Source organism: Canis lupus, chromosome 6 (assembly GCF_048164855.1).
Source record: "Canis lupus baileyi chromosome 6, mCanLup2.hap1, whole genome shotgun sequence".
Taxonomy (NCBI): domain Eukaryota; kingdom Metazoa; phylum Chordata; class Mammalia; order Carnivora; family Canidae; genus Canis; species Canis lupus.
Genome location: NC_132843.1, coordinates 26139878 through 26159693, shown reverse-complemented (window position 1 = coordinate 26159693; position 19816 = coordinate 26139878). Strand labels below are relative to the sequence as shown.

The 19816-nt window shown below is 36.3% G+C and overlaps 1 protein-coding gene across 39 annotated transcripts in view; it reads right to left on the bottom strand.

The window, feature by feature from the left end:
- Window positions 1-19816, bottom strand: part of DTNA (dystrobrevin alpha) — a 365257-nt gene that overhangs the window by 245175 nt on the left and 100266 nt on the right. For 26 of the 39 annotated variants that reach the window (XM_072829221.1, XM_072829206.1, XM_072829213.1 and 23 more), the window contains exon 1: window positions 18429-18843. The exons of 10 other annotated variants lie outside the window; for them this stretch is intronic. The gene's annotated coding sequence lies outside the window, so the exon portion shown is untranslated. Of the gene's footprint in view, window positions 1-18428; window positions 18935-19816 lie in introns of those variants that run through there. 3 more of the 39 variants (XM_072829209.1, XM_072829239.1, XM_072829246.1) reach the window with 2 other exon arrangements.

Below are 19816 nucleotides of genomic sequence, written 5' to 3'. Positions count from 1 at the left end.
GACTTAGGGATAGGATGATACAGACAAAATGAAGCTATCTTCTTTCCTTTTCGTGTGATTATTCTCAGGTTTTTTGTTCCACTGTGTTGCTAAAGTTTCTTAAGTGGACTCTAGAACTCCTTAGGGTTGATTTTCTTTATGGAGAGCTGAGTAATTATCTCTGTTGGGGATGGAGATCACCATTTTGTTGATGTCACTCTGGCTAATGCTTCCCAGGGTCTCTTAAAGATGCTCTTCTTCTTCCTCAACCCAACGTGTTCACTGGGATCTCAGCCTTCTTTTCCATTTAGTATACATCTCCTTGGGATAAGTCACATTTTTTCATAGCTTTAACCACCTATATACAAATGGCTTTTTTTTTTTTTTAACAAATGACTTTTAAATCAATACCTCTACACAAGACATTTCCAATTTATCCAACTGCCTACTGGAATCTTTACATGGATATCCCACAAAGGCTTTCTATCAAAATGTCCAAAGCCACTGTGTTTATCCTTCCCATATGTCAACCTCTCCCCTTGATATCTCACTTTTCCTTCTGGCCTCCTGCTCAATTTCTAAATCATGTCAATTCTATTTCTGAAATATTGCTTGGATTTATCCTCCTTTTTTTTTCTCACTACTACTAACAGTGTGACTTCCTTAGATCATTGGGGTTAATGATTCTTGCTTGGGATATGTAGTATATTGCCCCCTTGCTATTTTTCCTGGATAGGGGATCCTTGCCCTCCAACCTTTCTTACAGAGTGTGGCAATAGTGATTTTTCTAACAGTCAAATTGACTATGCAATTGCTTGATCTTAATTCTTGAATGGTTTCTCATTGCCTCAGTATAAATTTTAACCTCTTTAACATAGTCTGAAAGACCTTCTATGATACATCTCCCTATCTATTCAGTCTTACTGTGTACCACTTATTGCAACACATTATATGCTTTAGCAATACTAAATCATTTTCAGTTACCTATAAATATAGTAATCTCCTATGCCTCCAATACTTAAGTAATCTTTGCTCCTTCTAGAGCATTATTTTGCATTTGCATTGTGCATCCCCTCCTCTTAAACTTGCCTGTCAAACTTGGAATCACCTTTCAAGTTTCGGCTCATTTATCTTTCCCCTTATTAATGCTCTGCCCTCTCTATTGTGCCTATTGGGGCTTATGTTGTGGCATCTGTCACATGAAATCACGACAATTTGCTTGTGTATATGTTTTTCCTCTGCACTCTGAACTCCCTGAGGACAGAGATTGTTTCCACAGACATCATACAGTAATTGGTACATGGCTGGTGACCAAAGTAGATGGTGAATGAATGCAAACAGGAATTTGAAAAAAAATACAGATTTTTACCAATGATTTTATGAAAGTGAAAAATGCTAAGTAAAGATGCCAAATAATTACATTTTTATGTCTCAACATGACGCTCATTTGAAGTTTCCTCATTACCCACAGCACAAAGCCCTTGAAAACATCACAATATTACTTCCTAATTGAATGGTTTGTTCTAAGCCCTTCCAAAGTGACATAGGCAGAAAGAAATAATTTAAAAATTACCGAGAAACCAAGAAGATTATACTGCTAGTTATAGAATTATGACCTATCTGCTCCAGCCTTTGAAGGACATACTTCCATTTGCCTGCTCTATGTAAAGAGATGTATCTGATGCTGTTTGAATAAAACAGTGATTTGTGGTCACCATTGATTTAAAATGCTTTACAAACTAGTTTTTAATCCTTCTTCCCTAGTTTTTTCCTCATCAAAAATGAATACATGCTATTGCCAACAAATATTCCAAAGCAGGGTGAACTTCATAGAAAAAAGTAGCTTAGGCTGGCAAATTATTATTATAAGAATAATTGCCATGGATTTTTAAAAGGCTCCAAGATGTAACAACAGAATTGGACTGGGTTCTACTATTAACTCTTGTATTCTTGGACAACGTTAATCTCTCTAGGCTATGGTCTCCTATTCTATAAAACTAACAGAGGGAATCAGTCACTAGCTGGTGTGTCTAAGTCTCTCCCAGCTCTAGAACTTGGTGATTCAGTCCAGAGATGAGCTTCTCTGAATCCAGTATAATATCAGAAAACTGTGTTATCAAAGAGGTGGGAGAGGTGTGCAGAGGAGTAAATTCTCATAAAATTATGTGTACTTGTTTTTAAAAGCAATAAGAATATAGCACGAAGGCTGACTCATTATAATTGATTGATGTACCGAGAGCTCTCCCAGTCATGATTAATTCTCATGGGTATAATATCTTCATTTAGATTAATACACATAGTGTTTCATAATTATAAGGTAAGAGCAAGGCATACCGGTGGGGGAATGTTTACAGGTAAGCTGAGCAGCACTGAAAATGTCAAAGAGTAATAACGTTTACTGATGAGTATAAGTGCTGCAAATTAACGACAACAACCTTTCCTTGTTTATTGCTCCTCAATAGAGCTAATCAGAGCACGAGCAAAGAAGATTCTCCCTGGTTCTTTTTATTGCTGCAGTGACGAGGTGCTGTAGAATATGGCTGGAGTGCCACATTACTACAGTTGCACACCCCCACATCTTTCAAGAATACATCATTCTTTTGAGCTTTTTCTCTGCTAAAAGAATGATACAGGTTCTGGGGAAAGAAATGAGCCCCTACGAATCAAGATTTATAGGTCTCAACACCTGAGGCTGGAGGAAATTTCAGAGAACAGGACTACATCACTCTCTACTTGCTCAATTTTCATTAGAGATGAATGAACTTGTTTATAAGGCTAGAAAGGATTTGGACTAGAATCGAATGGCACTATTTCCTTAATATATATGACATGTACACTAGTAAATAAATATTGGTTAGCAAATAGACATTCCAGTTCCCTCTAAGAATCTGTTAAGAGCCAAAAGAAGGAATTTTAGCAGGTTGACGTTTATTTTTATGAATTTTATATTTCCCTAAGTATATTTTGTGTGTGCTTTGTAGAAAAGTTGTGTAATATAGGAGATTACAAAGAAGAAAATAAGCTCCTGTATCTCAAGATACAAAGATCTCTGAAATTAATGTCTCTTTCTAGGCTTTTGAAAATCAGTGTACCTACATAATTATGATAACTGCACAATTTCATGTCCTCTTTATTGTTACATTAGGACATTAGTATTTTCCCAATCATAAAGATGTTTCATAAGCATAATTCTACCATGTGCAATATGCTGAGCTCATTAATTTTTTTACATGGGTTATCTCATGGAATCCTCTCAAAAATCCCAGAAGGTAGCTCTATTATTATCCTCATTTTGCAGACAAGAATTAAAAAGTTAAGATAACTCAACATCAGACAGTTAACAGAAAGATATCTGATTCAGTTCATGAAAGAAATGTACAGCAAGCTTAAATGCATAGAAGACCGCATAACATTCTATTGAGCAGATTTACCATAGTTTCTCAACTATTTCCTTTTTGAGTGGGCATTACTATTCATGATATCCTTCCACCATCTCCATTCCTCTGCATCTATCCATTTTTTTTACATGTACCTCAAAGCAAACTGTTCCACTGGCATATGAGAGACAATTGATTATACCCCATGTCCCCAAAAGTGCTCTACACTCCACACCCCCAAATAGTGTGGTCATCTCAACAATGAAGAAATGCTGAGTCACCCCCCCTTTTTTTTCTTAACACCTTGTTTCAGAGATCTTATGAGGCACATCTGAGGAGTATCTGAAAGAGTTCTGGATTATAAACGAAGAGACCTGGGTTTCAAACCGTCAATTAGACTGGATTGGTTTTCGTCTTTGACAGTTACTTTTTCACTCCAGCTTCATACTCCTAGATCTCAAAGATGTCCATGAGGGAAACACCAGCCCGTAGGAATGATGACTAGTCAGCTCATCCTTGTTCTCATAAAGACAGCCTCACAGCTGCGATCTTCCTTAGCCTATAGAAGTCTCCTCACGTATTTGAATAGCCTTGGCTGCTAGAATAAGACAAACTGATGACATAAGCCCACTGTAATCAAGCATGACCTTATTGTTTATTCTGTCAAGAGCCCTCTGATGCAAAACTCCAAGAAAGTTAAAACTTGCTGAAAATAAAACTCAATAATAAAATAAAATGTGACCTGACTGATAAGAATAAATATAGACTCTGCACAAAACTGGAGTGGGGATAGAAATCTGTCACCAAGCTTTTTGGAGAAAATGGGTGTCAGATGCCCCTAAGAAATGTTACTGTTTTTATTTATTCATTTTTCTGAAAAGCCTTGTTAGTCATTCCTGCTGGCTTAAAATTTTACTTCCTATTTTCAGAATGGAGTATCTCATTATTAAAAACATACAAGACTATGCAAAGTAATGTTAACAAATACTATTGTCTGTTCAATGATGAGAAACAGTGGAGCATGAGGCAGTGTCACCGACCTCAGAGATCTCACGTGGGGAAAGTATGAATTACACCCTAATGACAGAGATGAATTTTATTATGAAAGAGGAAGTAAATTGAGCTTTGCTAAGGAACAATTAGAAAGAAATTTTCAAGACAACAATTATTATACTAAGCACTGAAAATTAGATTTTTAATACAACTGAGCATTCATTTCATCTTTTGGAATCTAGACAGCCACACACACACAAAAAGGAAATGGAGAGCTTATATAGTTTTCCTTGTACAATAAAGAAAGCTTCCAAGTTTATCTTGAGAGAGAAACTTTTTCTTGGCACAAATTCTTGTGAGCGCTCTGTGGTAGAGCTCCTTATTCTGAAGCTATCAAGCAGTATTTAGCACAATATTACTGGAGTTGTTCAAAGTTAAATATTTCTTTATTTTCCCAAAGTGTCATGCAGTATGGTAAACAGTGGCCAAGAGCACAAAATTAAATACTTACGCAGTAATGATGTTATATGTGTGGTGGGGCAAGGAAAGAATGAAGACAATGAGCTCAGGATATGTGATCCAACTTACTACAGCACTTAGAGATGTCTTGGCATTTACTCTTAGCACAGTCAGTTCAAGGTTAAATCTTTTGGCAGCTGCTAAAAGTGCCGATATTCTGTGTGGTTGATTGAAGAAAGATCTGTATGTTTAAACAGCAGGGGAAAAGGCAGCAGAGCTGACATTTTATTGGAAAATTTAAGAAGCCTGACTTATATCCTCACATAGAGATGGGTCACTCTAATATACAAAGAGATGGATAAACTCTCTTTCAAAAAAGAAGAAAGAAGTTCTCCAACTGATCTTGTGGTTTTCTAAATCCCAGAAAGCATGAAAGAAACAATTTGGGCCTAGAAATTTTTATAAGTAGTTCCCACAATTACACTGCCTGAATTCACAAAAGAATACAAGAAATACTTTTGTTAGATAACTGAGTATTTGAGTAGAAAGACATACTGATGGGCCCTCCTAAAGTGTAGATGCTTCAACTGACCTAGTAGGGCTACTTAGTATTGTTCATTTGAATATTAGAGGATGTGTATTTCATTTTTAGTGTTGCTAATGTAAAGTCTTTCTTCCTGGTAGCAATTTGTAAAGGCCACTTCTGATTGTGAGAGAAAAAAATCATACCATCATCATAGCTCAGGCTGCCTATATTTCTGTAGGGTTGGATGGATGAGCATGTCTCCAATTCACCTAAATACCAATCCAGTTATTTAGATCTATCAAATGAGGAGGATATGGCATAGCTCTTTTTTAAAATTTGAAACTGCAATTGAGTCTGTCAAAAGAGCATGCTTGGGTAGCTCCATCACAGATTGGGGATGCATTCTGGGTTTCCCCTACTTGGCTCATAGCCACTTATTATTCAAATCATAGGGTTTTAGAGTCATAGACACTTTCAGATTTACATTGCTATGGTCCTCCATCTTGCGCTTCACTATTTATTAAACAGAGCCACCTAAAAATAATCTTCCCTCATCGAGTATCAAAATGGTACCTCTTTAGCCTTTCTCCTAGTTGATCTATGCACTTCTGTATCTTCTGGCTTATTGATGCTGTGTGTTGGTGAAGAAATGTCCAGTACGACTCCAAAGTTTGAGTGCTTAAAGAAGATTGCTACAAGATGCCTTACGGCCATGAGAAGAGATAGGAGGGACACTTTAGGACAAACACCTCTGTGCTAAGAGTGCTGCTTACAGTGACAAACGTTTTTCCCATCTCTTTTAGTAGGCATTTGCAATATTTCAGAAGAGTTGAAACTATGAGAAGATGATGAAGTGAGTTTTCTTTTTTTATATATAAGCTTTGCTTAAAGTGTCCATTTGGGAACAAGGTTAGAGAATATTTGGCTTGTAACAAATTAATCTAAAAACAATATGGAAAACCTCTCCTCCCCGGTGGTGAAAATAATATTCCATCTAAGTAGCTATTATGAGAAGACTATTGCAATATTCTCTCTCTTCTCTGCCTCCATTCTTGCCATATTTAAAATCATCATCCAGGGTGATCAATTTCTTGTAACCCTTAGTACCTAGAGCTGTGCTCTCAAACGAAGACAATTTGTAGTCAAAGGAAGCTCTAAGGCAGAACATTAATGTGGTGGGAGAATGAGAAACAATTGAATAGACATGGTGCATTTCTCAATTTGGAGAAAAAGACTTTGATACCAAATGAAACAGAGGTTTCTTAGGAGCAAAATACAAATACACAAGAATTCAAAGAACTTGATATACATGCCAGACCATTTTGAACTCTGGCTCTATATCCTCCCGTGAGTATGTATTTATTCTTTTTATTTTTTCTATTTATTTATTTATTTATTTATTTATTTATTTATTTATTAAATATTTTATTTATTTATTCACGGGAGAGACAGAGAGGCAGAGACATAGGCAGAGGGAGAAGCAGGGTCCCTGCAGGGAGCCTAATGCAGGACTCATCCCAAAACCTCAGGATTATGACCTGAGCCATAGGCCACTCAACCACTCAGGTGCCATTCATTCATTCATTCATTCACCTACCTACCTACCTATCTACCTACCTTTGGGGAAGGGGTTTGGATTTCAGAAGCACTAAATGCTCTAAAAAATGGAGAAAAAAAAAACAAACCTTGGACTGACATAAAGGCCTTCCCTATCTGGGTACCCACTGAGCTATCCAAACTCACCTCCTTTCACTGTATCATCAAACTCTAGAACACCAAACAGTTGAACGCTCCTCTACGCACCTGTTTCCTGTCTTTGCTCATGCTAGTTTTTCAATCTTGAATGCTTTCCCATCTTTCTTCATCTAGGTAACTTCCACTTAACTATCAAGATCCAATATTGCTGTCACCTCTTTCAGGACCTCTCTGAACACTCTATCATTTCCTACACTATGAGGAAACTGGCACCATATGTACCTGTCTTCCTAGGACACTCCTTAAAGACAGGGACTTGGCAAGGTGTAGGTCATTTAAAACATCAAATACAGGAATGTCTTACTCTAATACACAGGTTGTGGATCATGAAATTTTGACATGAGTCTTGATTATGACATGATCGTTTAAAAAAAGCACATGGTTCATTTCTCTTTTATTGTGATTTTGTTGTTGTTGTGAAAGAGTGAAAGGATACAGTAAACTAAATCCAATTTTTCTTTCATTTTGTACTTAGAAAATAGCTACCAAATTATGGGCCGGGAGGCTATATAGACTTTATAGTGCCAATGTTTAAATTTCTTTTACTGAAATTGCAGTTATATCAAATAGAGTTCTAATGCATTCAAGTAAAAAAATCTGAGAGCCCTCCAGTGGCCAAAATAGTATATGCAAATACAGTCATTGATTGAATATCCCTCCCTCCAAAGAGCTTAAAACATTTCCAACAGTCTTGCTGCCATAAAAATGCGTGCGCTGATTATTTTCTGATAACACTATTACATTGAATTTCCTTTTAGCAGTACAGGAAAACACATGTTTACCCATACCATTTAAATAAACAACAGAAAATAGTGGCTCAATCCACTCATTTATCAATGAGAGATTTTGAGTAGTTTCTAGAATGTAACCATGTAAGGGCAAATCTGAATCTTGTCCAGATATGAGTAATTTAATTCCTTCCATGGCAGCTATTGAAAGAAATGCGGTTGTATATTAAAACCACTCAAGATAAAGAAAGGATCTAGTCAACCCTAGCTGTGTCTGCTACTTCTGTGCTCCCCTTAAGCACAGAATTGTATTTTAATGTGTATATTCTTAGACTTGTAAAAGCATAGTGTGTGTGTGTATATGTGTGTGTGTGTTTCTAAATTGTAATTTTGATGGTTTACCTAAGAAATGTGCTGGCTTCTCTTTTAGCAAATGCATATCTAACTAAGCCAGGCAGCAGCACTTTCCTTTACTTCGTCTCTTGTCATCAGATTACCAGGAATGGTTTGGCAGAAAGCCTGGAGTAATGTCTCTGCCTTGAAAATTGTCAAGCTTTAACATTTACCCAAATGCTGCAGCACTGAATGGTAAGGGTATTTTGTTTTGTTTTAATTAAATCCTGTATTACCTTATTAGAAAGTAAAGCTTGCTTTAAAAAAGCCCGCACACATTTAGATTCATACATATGGTGTTCAATAGAGGATTAAGATTCTTTTCGCAAATATAGAATAATATACTTAATTATTATAGCCCAAAATCTTTATAGACCACCCCAATAGACCTGCGCTTATTTATTTCAAAAAGTTAGCAAAATCAGACGAGAAACACTAAAAAAAAAAAAAAAAAAAAAAAAAAAAACACAGTCTTTTATTTCTTAGAATGTTTTCTAAATGGTTTAGAACAGAAATGTTCATTGGTTTCCCTTTTGTATGATGATGTCTAAAGACTTACACTTCAGTGTTCCTAAGTTAAAAAAAAAAGTCAAGTTCAGCTAGTGTTTATGAATGACCTTCAAAAAAAAAAAATGAATGACCTTCAAGAAATTCAGCCTACTGCAAGAAACGTTATGGGCAATTCTCAGAAAGCATGCTCTCATGAAGTAAGTTATTGCCTAAGACAAAAATGGGCATTTCTGGAAGCTACATTGTGTCTTTGAGGCCACTGGGGTACCATTTAGGAGACTGAAGCAATAATTTACCCTTGTGCAATGAAAAATGTAATGTAACTTGCACACCAGGATCCTTTGCCTCATTAAGTTAAACACTTCCCTCATGTCATTTTAAAGGAGAGATTATAATACTGTAAATCTAAGTAATTTAGATTTATGTTCTGGCGTCTGGCAAATGGTTACACAGGATATTTTTCAGCATTCCAAATGTTTTAGGTGCTAGGCAGTTTCAGAATGTAGATATAATTGACTTTGTAATTTGGCAAACAATAGAATGTTCTGCTTTGTGGCTATTCAGAGAGTTGCAAAGGAGCAGCCCTGCAGAGTTGAGAAGAGATCTTCAGATTCCCCTGCAATGGATTTTTAGAGGTGTTGCTGACATCATTAAGGTTTCTGAATCTCATTAAAACCCCAGGGGAAAATATAAACAAAAATAAACCAAGGGAGAGATGTGGGCCAGGAATTGATGCTACTCACACTTTGGATTGAATGATTTTTCTTTGTATGATACAGAGAGAAGGTATATTTCCCAAGTAATTTTCTTTTTTTAAAAAAAATGTACTGACAAAAAATTAACTCTTCTAAAATGTTAGGAGGAGAATTGAAATGTTGATAAATAAAAAGCAGAATAATATTACAGGAGTAAATGAGGTGATGAAAGAACACATGCTCCCTGTCACACCTGAACACCCTGATAACCAATCAGTAAAACTCCTATCTAGAATTTTTTTTTACTAGAATTCCTAATAGTTTAAAAGTTCATGGAGCATTCGTTTATTTTAAGCAGTCACAGCACTTAGCTGAATATAATGTTCTAAAAAAATAGACATTTTGTTTGTGTTAGTCTATTACCCTCCTTGCACCAAAAAATTTCCAAAGCTGGTAACTTCCATAGAGCATCTTTTGAAACCCAACAATTTCCTTTTTTTTTTTTTTTAAGATTTTATTTATTTATTCATGAGAGGCAGAGGGAGGAGCAGACTCCCTGCAAGGAGCCCGATGCGGGATTCAATCCCGTGCCCTAGGATCATGCCGTGAGCCAAAGGCAGATGCTCAACCAGTGAGCCATCCAGGCGTCCCTTTCCTTTTCCTTTTAAGCGTTAAGGTTTTTAAACTTAAAGGAGGTGAACAACAACAACAAAAAATCGAGAAACAAATGTTGAAGATTTCTCTTCACCAGGTCTTCATAAAGAAAGGATAACTAAGTCTTAGAAATTAATAATGTGTAGTCACATTCTAAAATGGAATAACAGTTTTAGATATTTGAATGAAATAGGTAAAATCCTTGTGGAGTTCTGGATTCTGATGAATACAGCCAATCTCTTTATTTGTGGTTGCATCACAAATTATATGCTGACTAAAGTTAAACAAATACTACTGGATGCCCTTTTGGTTCAAAATTTAATTTCTGTTGGTACTTAAAATCAATGGCATTATCAGGAGAATACAAAGTACCCAATAGTAAAGATATTTGAAAGTCCTTTAAAATTCTCATCTTTATGTTCTAAAATATTACATGAGCTGCCAGATTATCACTTTTAATTATTAATACAATGAACAAAGGTTGATTTAAACAAGAATTGACCAAGTGTGTTAAAACATTAGGTTGAAAAAAATCAGACTTTAAGAACCCCCTAATGCTGAGGTTCACCTAAATCTCCAAGAAAGAGATATGGTATACAGCATTTTCCAAATTCACTTGACCCAGAATACTCATCTTTTTTTTTTTCTTTTTGCATATAGCATTTCCTAAAATTACTGTTTCCAAGAACATAAATTGGATTTGCTGATTTAAATTAAAATCCAAAGGCTGCGATGCCTGAGTGGCTCAGCGGTTGAACGCCTGCCTTTGGCTCAGGGCATGATCCTGGATTCTCGGGTTCAAGTCTCACATTGGGCTCCTTGCATGGAGCCTGCTTCTCCCTCTGCCTGTGTCTCTGCCTCTCTCTCTCTCTCCTCTGTGTCTTTCATGAATAAATAAATAAAATATTTTTAAAAAATTAAAAAATTAAAAAATAAAAATAAAATAAAATCCAAAGGCCTTAAAATATTGGCTTAATAATTTTCCAATTTTCAAGCATCTCATTAATCTTTGAATTCTTCAGTTTTGCCTTGTTAGTGCTTAAAACTAAATACAAAACAAAAAAAATAGAGTATCAGAGTGGCATAAATCCTACTCAAAATGATGCATTTCTAATATGTAATATAGATCACCATTCTTCTGGGGGCATTTTCCCTAACCATAGTCCTTTTATTTTGCCTCTTGGAAATACTGGGGGCTGGGGCTGTAATGGATTATACTCCACTGCATTTTTCTCCATTAATTTGCTACGCGTGATCAGTTCTTAAAGATGGGAAAGTGTAGAAGTAATGTTTCACTTTTTGGTCTCTACAATTTAAAGGAATTTCCCTAGCAGAGGCTCTTTTCTCTTCCCAAGGCTGTTTATGGGCAGGACTTCCTGAGAGATAAATGTAAAGGCAGGTAAATGTTAGGATTCCCAAGGATTGGAAAAGCACTGACAGGAAAGGTCACAGTTGCTCAGGAAACAACAAAGGTTTAGAGAGCCAAAAGCCTTAGTGGGGATGAGCATCAAAGGACGAAAAAAGATAAAAAAAACAATAGCATCAGATAGTAGGCAATTGTCTACAAACTGCCAGGACACCTGTTCACAAGGAGTCCCCCATTATCCGTGGGAATACAGTCCCCCATTATCCGTAGGAATACAGTCTAAGATCCTTACTGGATGGCTCAAACTGCAGACAGTACTGAACCCTTGATCTACTATGTTTTTTTCCTATACATATACACCTATAATATATTTTAGCTTATAAAGTAGGCAAAGTAAGAGATTAGCAACAATAACGGATAATAAAATAGAACAGGGGTGCCTGGGTGTCACAGTTAAGCATCAAACTCTTGGTTTTGGCTCAGGTCCTGATCCTATGATCGTGAGATCAAGCCCCATGTTGGGCTTATGCTCAATGGGGAGTCTGCTTGGAATTCTTTCCCTCTCCCTCTGCCCCTCCCACTCATGCTCTCTCTCTCTTAAATAAAATAAATAAATCTTTAAAAAATAATGAAATAGAACACTTTAAACAACATATTGTATCATGTTATGTAAATATGGTTTCTCTCTCTCAAAATATCTTATTGTACTGTACTCATGCTTCTTCTTGTAATGATGTGAGACAATAAAATGCCTGCGCCAGGAAATGTAGTGAGTGACACAGGCATGAGACACAGGGACAGGCTATCTTCTGACCATTTGTTGGAAGGAAGATCACCTGCTTGCCAATCCCGGTTGACCACAGGTAATTAAAATCACAGAACGCTAAACTGCAGATAAGGAGGGAAATACTGCCTAAGATCTGAGTCTAGATCTTTGTTCTTCTGGAGGTTTGGCACCACCTATCATCATCCATTAGCACAGAATTTATTAGAAGTCTTCATAAAAATTCCAGCTTTCTCTTTTCAGGCATGTGGCAGGATTGTATTCCTCACTCAACTGAAGCGAGGTGTGACCACACAGAATGCTTTGGCCAAGGAACGCGGGTCAATTCCAGGGGAAAGCAACCATGTGGAGAAAGGCCTGCAGCCCCCCCAGCCCCCGCCTGTGGTAGATAATTTGCATGAGGAGGAAGAAAACCTTGGCTTTTATAAGCCAATGGGATTTAGGAGTTGTTTGTCACCTCAGGAAACCACATGTAGTATATCTGGAGCACTTCCTATGTCTGCATCTTAGCTTTATTGTATATAAAAGAAAATAACATATGTCTCTTACCTACCAAATAGTATAAAATATTGGATGCATGTGGTTTAGAAGAGAGTTGTTACACTTATCTGAAGTGCTAAAAACAACATCTTTTGATGAGTAAATATGTTGCTATGAATGTGTAGCAATGAACAGTCTAGGACTAGGAAATTCAGATGCATTAGAAGATAGATTTCATCCAAAATTAATCGACATCTCTTAATACAATTAGTAAAGGCATCTGTATTCTTCAACTATGACTAACTCAGTGAATTCATCCTTTCAGCACTGATAAATCTAAGTGCTACTACATTACATAGGAATGAGGTACAAAAAGCAAAGTAAGGCTAAAAAAGAAAAATAGTAAAAATAACCATTGCCTTCTTTAAAATACACGAAGCTTTACAAAGCTTTCATGACTCAGGCTGTCTCTGAGTCATCTTCACACCATATTTATCTTGCAAGAATGCAAAGTCCAACTTTATTTATGCAAATAAATGTACTTATATTTTATATTAAGGTACAACACAGTGATAAAAAGGCATGTTCCAAATAACTTTTTTTAATATATAATTTGTTTAGGTCTCTAAACCATTCTGTAAGAGAACATCTGCTAAATATAGATTTAAAAAAATGAAACTAACCCCAAGACTCCTAAAACTTACCTTTCTGAGAGGAAAATACTTACTGTTGAAGAAAGGCAGAGTGACTTTTTAACAAGTATGGAGATTAGCCATACAAATAAATTAAGAATACAAATTAGAGAAAGTATAAAGGAATTTTTAAATTATATCCATTGTTTTAACATGACATAATCCAGGGTCAGTGTCCAGTGAAGGGGACTAGATAATTTCTTAACATGGCACAGTTAAGGCAGAAGTTAGGAGCTTGGTAGAGATTTATTGAATTAATAAGACAAATTAGCTCAGCTACTTGAAAGGTATGATTTAAATCAGCCAGTTTTCAACAGCTAGTCTTACTTGTTTTTACTGATGAGGCAAAAAAGAAAATGTCTATAATATTATATTTTCATATTTTGTGATAGAGAAATCTGGGTTCTCACCTAGACATTGACTTTGAACATTTGATTTGATTCAAAGATTTTTATTTAAAATAATATTTATTTATTTATTTATTTATATTTACAATATTTTTTGACTGCATTCATACAAGGGCTTTTTCCTTTGTGGAGGTAGGAAAGCCCTATATAAGAAAAAATATAATCCAAGTTTATTTTTCTAAATCTCAGGTGTTGGCATGTCAAAGGCATATAGCAAATGTGTGACAAATTTATAAATGGTCTGAGGAATATGAAAGTAGTTAAACATCCTGAGATTAATAAGCCATACTTCCTCTCTCTCTAGTTCCCACTAACTATATTCAATTTTCAATAATTAAATGCAGTGTTGTTGTTGTTGTTGTTTAAATTCAGCATAGCAAATTGAGATTAACATTTAAGTCCTTAAAGTTTTCTAATGAAGATTTTCAGCCACCTTTAAGATTTAGGGTGACAATGTCATATCACATAAGCAATCAACTGCTTTCCTTCTGGCACCACACTGATCTGAAAAACAATCCAGCGTTTTCCAATGGTTCAGATTCAGTCTGTGTGCAGTGAGATTATTTTAATCTAGTTGTATCAGGTTAACTTTTTCTATTGGTGTTACCCAGCAATGGGCTAGATTTGTTGAAACATGTGTTTTCTAACTCCGTGACTTTCCTTTTTATTGTGAATCTTTCTGACAATATACAGGTAATTTATCACACTTAAACTTCTATGATCTCTCTCGTCATCACAGTGATGTTATGGAGTCTCATTTGGCAAAAATGGAAATGGATAGCCTCTTCCCCTGCAGAAATGCAATAACCAAACAAACATTTTTTTTTTCAAACATGCATTTTTAACTGGCTTTCCTTGACATAGAGGAACACTAATGATCACAATTCCAGAAAAAGAGTCTGAGGTCAAAAGAATAATGATGTTTACAATGAAAAAGAATAAAGTGAATAAGGAATTGTCAAAAAAAAAAAAAACACTTCCTCATAACAGTTGTTTGTTCATTTCCTTAAACTCAAATTAAATAGTTTCTATTTGTCAGTTACTGAGAATACAAAAATGAGCAAGACACAGTCCCTGCCATCAGAGGTTCCCAGAATAGCAGGTGAACTATACAAGTAAAGAAAGTACAAGGAAGGTGACTTACGAGGTCAACCTTGAAGAAGTAGAATTTATCCACAAGGAGATGAACATTGGGTGTTTGGGGTGGGGGGTCAGGTAGGTAGACTAGCACAGAGATACTATAGTGTATGGAATATTCTGGAGGCAGAAATTATGTGTGATTAAAGTGCTGGTGATAACCAGTGAAGTAGTAGAGATGGTGTTAGACAAATAGGTTGAGGCTTTGTGACAGGCCTTTAAGACATATTAAGGAATTTATTTTGAAGGAAATGGTGAATTACTAGGGATTTTTAAGTAAGGGGGCAATCCATTCATGTCTATGATTTTGAGAAGATAGGCGTGTTGGTCCTAGGGTGGGAGATGTGTTGAGGGGTAGACTCTAAAAGCAGGAGAACACCTGGGAGACCATTGTAATACCCAAGTGAGATGATGAAGAACTGAAATAGAGCAGTTGCAAGGAGAATGGAAAGAAAGGAATTTATTTAAGATAATTTTTTAAATGTATAGATACTTGAATAAAGGCCCAGAGAAAGCAAGAGGAGTCAAGGTCAACAGCTGACAATGATGGTGGTAGGGTGGATTAGAGAGACTGAAGAGATAACTAAGGAAAGGGGCCAGCTAGGGACAAATAAAAGGACTGTTAAATATTGTTGACAGCTCAAATAAGGTTGGGAAACGTGAATCCTCCATGCATTTGAAAATTTCTCCAAAAGTCCACAACGAAAACTACAAATCAGAAAAACTACCCAAAATCATCAATGATGTTAGCAGACTGCTTAATATCTTCTCTAGCATGAGTATAAAAAAAATGACTATAAAAGCAGTAGAGTGAATTTCCATTCTTGGGACCAGTAATGAGATAATTTGGAATAACATTCTTATTAACTTAAGTTATTGAAAATATAAAAACAGCAAAGAGCTAATAAGATGGCGAGGTTTACACACTCAGAAATTTGGGCGACCAGAACTGCGGAGAGGAAGATGATCTTTGAAAGCTTTTGCCCTTGGGCATATAAGTATCAGGAACAAAAATCTGTGAAACCAGCTGCACTTTGGGTAGCCTTACAGGTTTTGTGGGAATGACAAAGCCCATGATCTGCAGGTGAGGGTTTTAATTACCTAACACAACTTTAACTTGGGACCTCAAAAGGCCGTATCTTCCTTCAGGGTAGGAGTGAACCCCAAATAAATGATTCCTCACACAGATTTGCAGCCTTGCTTCTTACACAGGGGTGATTCAGGAAACCTTAGGTGTTGGACTTTGACAAAGATAAATTCTGGGCTGATATTGCCCCCAGGTGCCTGGTAGAAGCAAACCAAAGTCCTCTCTGGAGGAAAATGTCATTACCACTAGGTCTCAATTTATTCTTACAAGTGATTTTTAAAATACATTTTCCAACAGATAGTCAAAGATATCTAAGCAACCAAGAAAATATGACACCATGAGTAAGACCTGGCAGGAAAAATAATAATAGAAACAAATCCAGTAACACTTGAGATACTAGGATGAGCAGACATATATTATAAAACTACATGTACTACATTCAATGAAATAAAGCCCAACCTTGACAGATTTCAGCAAGAGACTAGAAACTATAAGTGACATGAGAATAGCAGAGTAATATTCATCCTCTCTATCAACACTATTTTGCCTCATGGTTTAAAATTCTCACATTTTAGAATTTAAAGTTTTGTGTTCTTTTTTGGCTTTCTTTTGACACACTGAAAAAAACAAAACCCCATACTGAAAAGTCTGATATAATTTTATTTATGTATTTATATGATATAATTTATTTATATATACTTATATATAAACTTATAAAATTTATGTATATATTTATATAAATTATAATTTATTTTATTTATTTATATATTTATATGTATGATTCAATCGGAAATATATTAGTTGAGTAAAAGATAAGTCCACCATGAAGTGTTTTTGTGCATACATGTGTATATGGTGGGCACACACCAGCTCCCACTCACAAATTTCTTGGAAACACCTATGATTTCTGCCAGGCTCACTCCTACTATCAACAGGTCAGGATTCAGCTGGGTGAAGCAAGGGGAAGAGGAGTCAATGTCACCAGGGAAAATTTACAAAGGTACCATCCGCTTGTGGAGAAATGAAATGAAAATTCACTGCAACTTTCTGGAAAGTGGGTCTTGACTGCAAGAAAAAAGAAGGATACTGAGCAATGACATTCATCAGAGGCCCGGAAGGTGGAGGAGGACTGGAAGGGGGGAGAAAGTGGGCAGAGAAAGGAGGGTAGGAGCGTCAAAACTGAGCCCTGTCAACTTCACATTTTGTTTTGGTCTTGCTAGATTATTTGGTAGTTGTAAAATCAAATGATTCTACCAATATGATGCTCAGTTTTCATTTTAGAAGAGTAACACACGATATTATTTATTCTTATCAAAATTGAAAGATCTGTGTTAAGTCACTCATCATTTGTACTTAGTTTAGCCGACTTAGTTCATTAGAATCTGGTCTGACAGAGCAAAATCCAGCCAGTTACGTTTAACAACTGTTCAGCCCCACACTGTGATAAGAACGTCAGCAGACTCATTTTCCCCATATAAAGTAGAATTTCCAATTCACACCATGTCCTCTGTGACTATTATGGACAGTATTTATTCAGAAGGAATGCTGTGCAAGTTTTGGAAAGCTGTCTCTAAGAGCAGAGCTGAGAGGTCATTCGACAAAATAAGAAACAAAACCTATACATGGTCAAAACATGAAGAGAACTGAAGTTTGTCATTCTTTCTTTTAAAGAAAGAAGTTTGAAATCCTTAAAACACAGCGTGGTAATAGCAAATTAGACAACTCTCCCTCCTCCACTCTCAAGCTCCATATAATCAGAACGCCTCCATTCACTTAGCAAATATCAGCTTTTTTGGAGGAAGAGAACCTGCTTGGAATTAATGAGGCGACACCAAAAAATAACTTCTATTAATAAATTGTTCTCTTCAATGGAAAACTGCTTATTTCTCTCTCTCTCTCTCTTTTTTTCTAAAGGTTCCTTACACACTTCATCTCACCTTTGGGTAATCTTTTTTTCCCTTCTTTTATTTATTTTCCTTTTTCATTTTTTAAATTAGGAAGTGTCATGGTGCCATGCAAGGAAATCTCTCCATCTCACAATAAAACATTGCATCCAATGACATCATAAACACAGTAGCATTCACTGGGTGTCGACACAGAACTATGGACATTGTAACTCAATAACTGCAGGGTGTTTAAGGAGTTAATGGAGGGAAAATGTCAAGTAAGGGTAATAAAGCAAAACTGAAGTGACAGACATGCAAGATAAATTTCAAAACAAAGCTGAAATACTCTTTCTTTCTGCTGCATAACTTGTAACACGCCAACTATCTCAAGAAAGGTAAGAAAGTCACAGTCTTGGAAAAATCTTCATGATCACTTTTTCATTTACACAGATACAAAGAAAAATTCAACATTAACCTTCTCAGAGAAGCGATGAGCCTTAAAACCAATCTTTTCACTTACCCTAGAGTATGTACACCATGAGCTCCTAAATCCTTTTAATTCCAGGACATCGAGACCATACATGAATTCTTAGCACAGACACTTGAAAAACGAACTTTGGCTAAATTGTTAATTACTACAGAGATCATAACAGAACTCTCTGAAATTCTAGGGAGTGATAGGAGTTTAAAATCCAGCTTCTAGATCCTGTATACTGTGTCTATCTTTAACTTGAAAATGATTTGGTTTCACATTCCGTTGAAGTCCCACTGGCAGATGCCTTTGGTAAGCTCACCAATGGCAGGCTTTCAAACGCCCTCCCTCCACCCCCCTCCTTCCTCTGACTGAGCTTCCGCTGCTGCTACATCGAATGCCCATTTACTCAGCTGTCTTTTTACCTGTCTCTGCGTGGGTAAAAGGAGATGCTTTCATTGATGGCTATTACGGAAACACTTGGAAGCTTAAGCTCAGCCTGAGGACTCACTGTGCTTTCCCTCCTGCCATCCCCTCCCCCTTCTTACTGCCAGAAACCAACTGACTTCCAAACTTGGCTGTCTGAAAAAGAATGTTCTCTGATTGGCATTCCTGGAAGCAGAAAGCAAAGCAGCTCAAGTTTTGTTCTGTTGCTCTGCATGAAAAACTTCCCCAGGTACACATAGTACAAGCGAGTAAGTTTCCTAGATTTTTTTTTTTTCATAACTTTGAGGAGAATGGAGTGAATATCTGGGGGGCATTACATATATCTTTGATGTCGCCATGGCATTTCAGTTTTAATATCTACATATCATTTTACCCAAAATGGCTCTGCGTGCAGTAAAAAGTGAAATGGCAAATCATGTGTTAAAAGTTGAATTTCCTTATTAGTAAATGAGTTGGGACCCATTCGGGGAAGAAACAGTCATGCTGCCTGCTTGACAGTATTCTGGAGCGCAGCTGTTCAATCTGTGGCTTTTCTGTGAAAGAAAACCTTGTTCAGAAGAATTGTGGAAAAACTGATTTCAATTATCCTATATTTTATATTGCAGACAGCAAGAGAAGAGGGTGCAAAAAAACACTTCTATCTCCCTGTCAAGTCTTCTTTTCCAGGATTGTCTTGCAGACTGGTGAGAACTACATGCACACACACACATGAACAAAGCCTGAGTGAATGGGAATGAGAAAAAGATACGTTTCCTCAAATAGGGTTGGACAAGGATTAATAGTGTACAGTCCCTTCAAATTACTACTAATAAACTTGTGTTTAATATTACTTTCTAGTTACAGGGGCCAAAAGATTTGCTGTTGCTGCTGCAGATGACCTACCTCTCTGTGTTTAAAATAGTGAATTTATTGTATGCCATTTTATGGACCAGACAACTTCTTAAAGGACCTGATAAAGGTTTTATAATTTCAGCAATCAGACAAGCTAC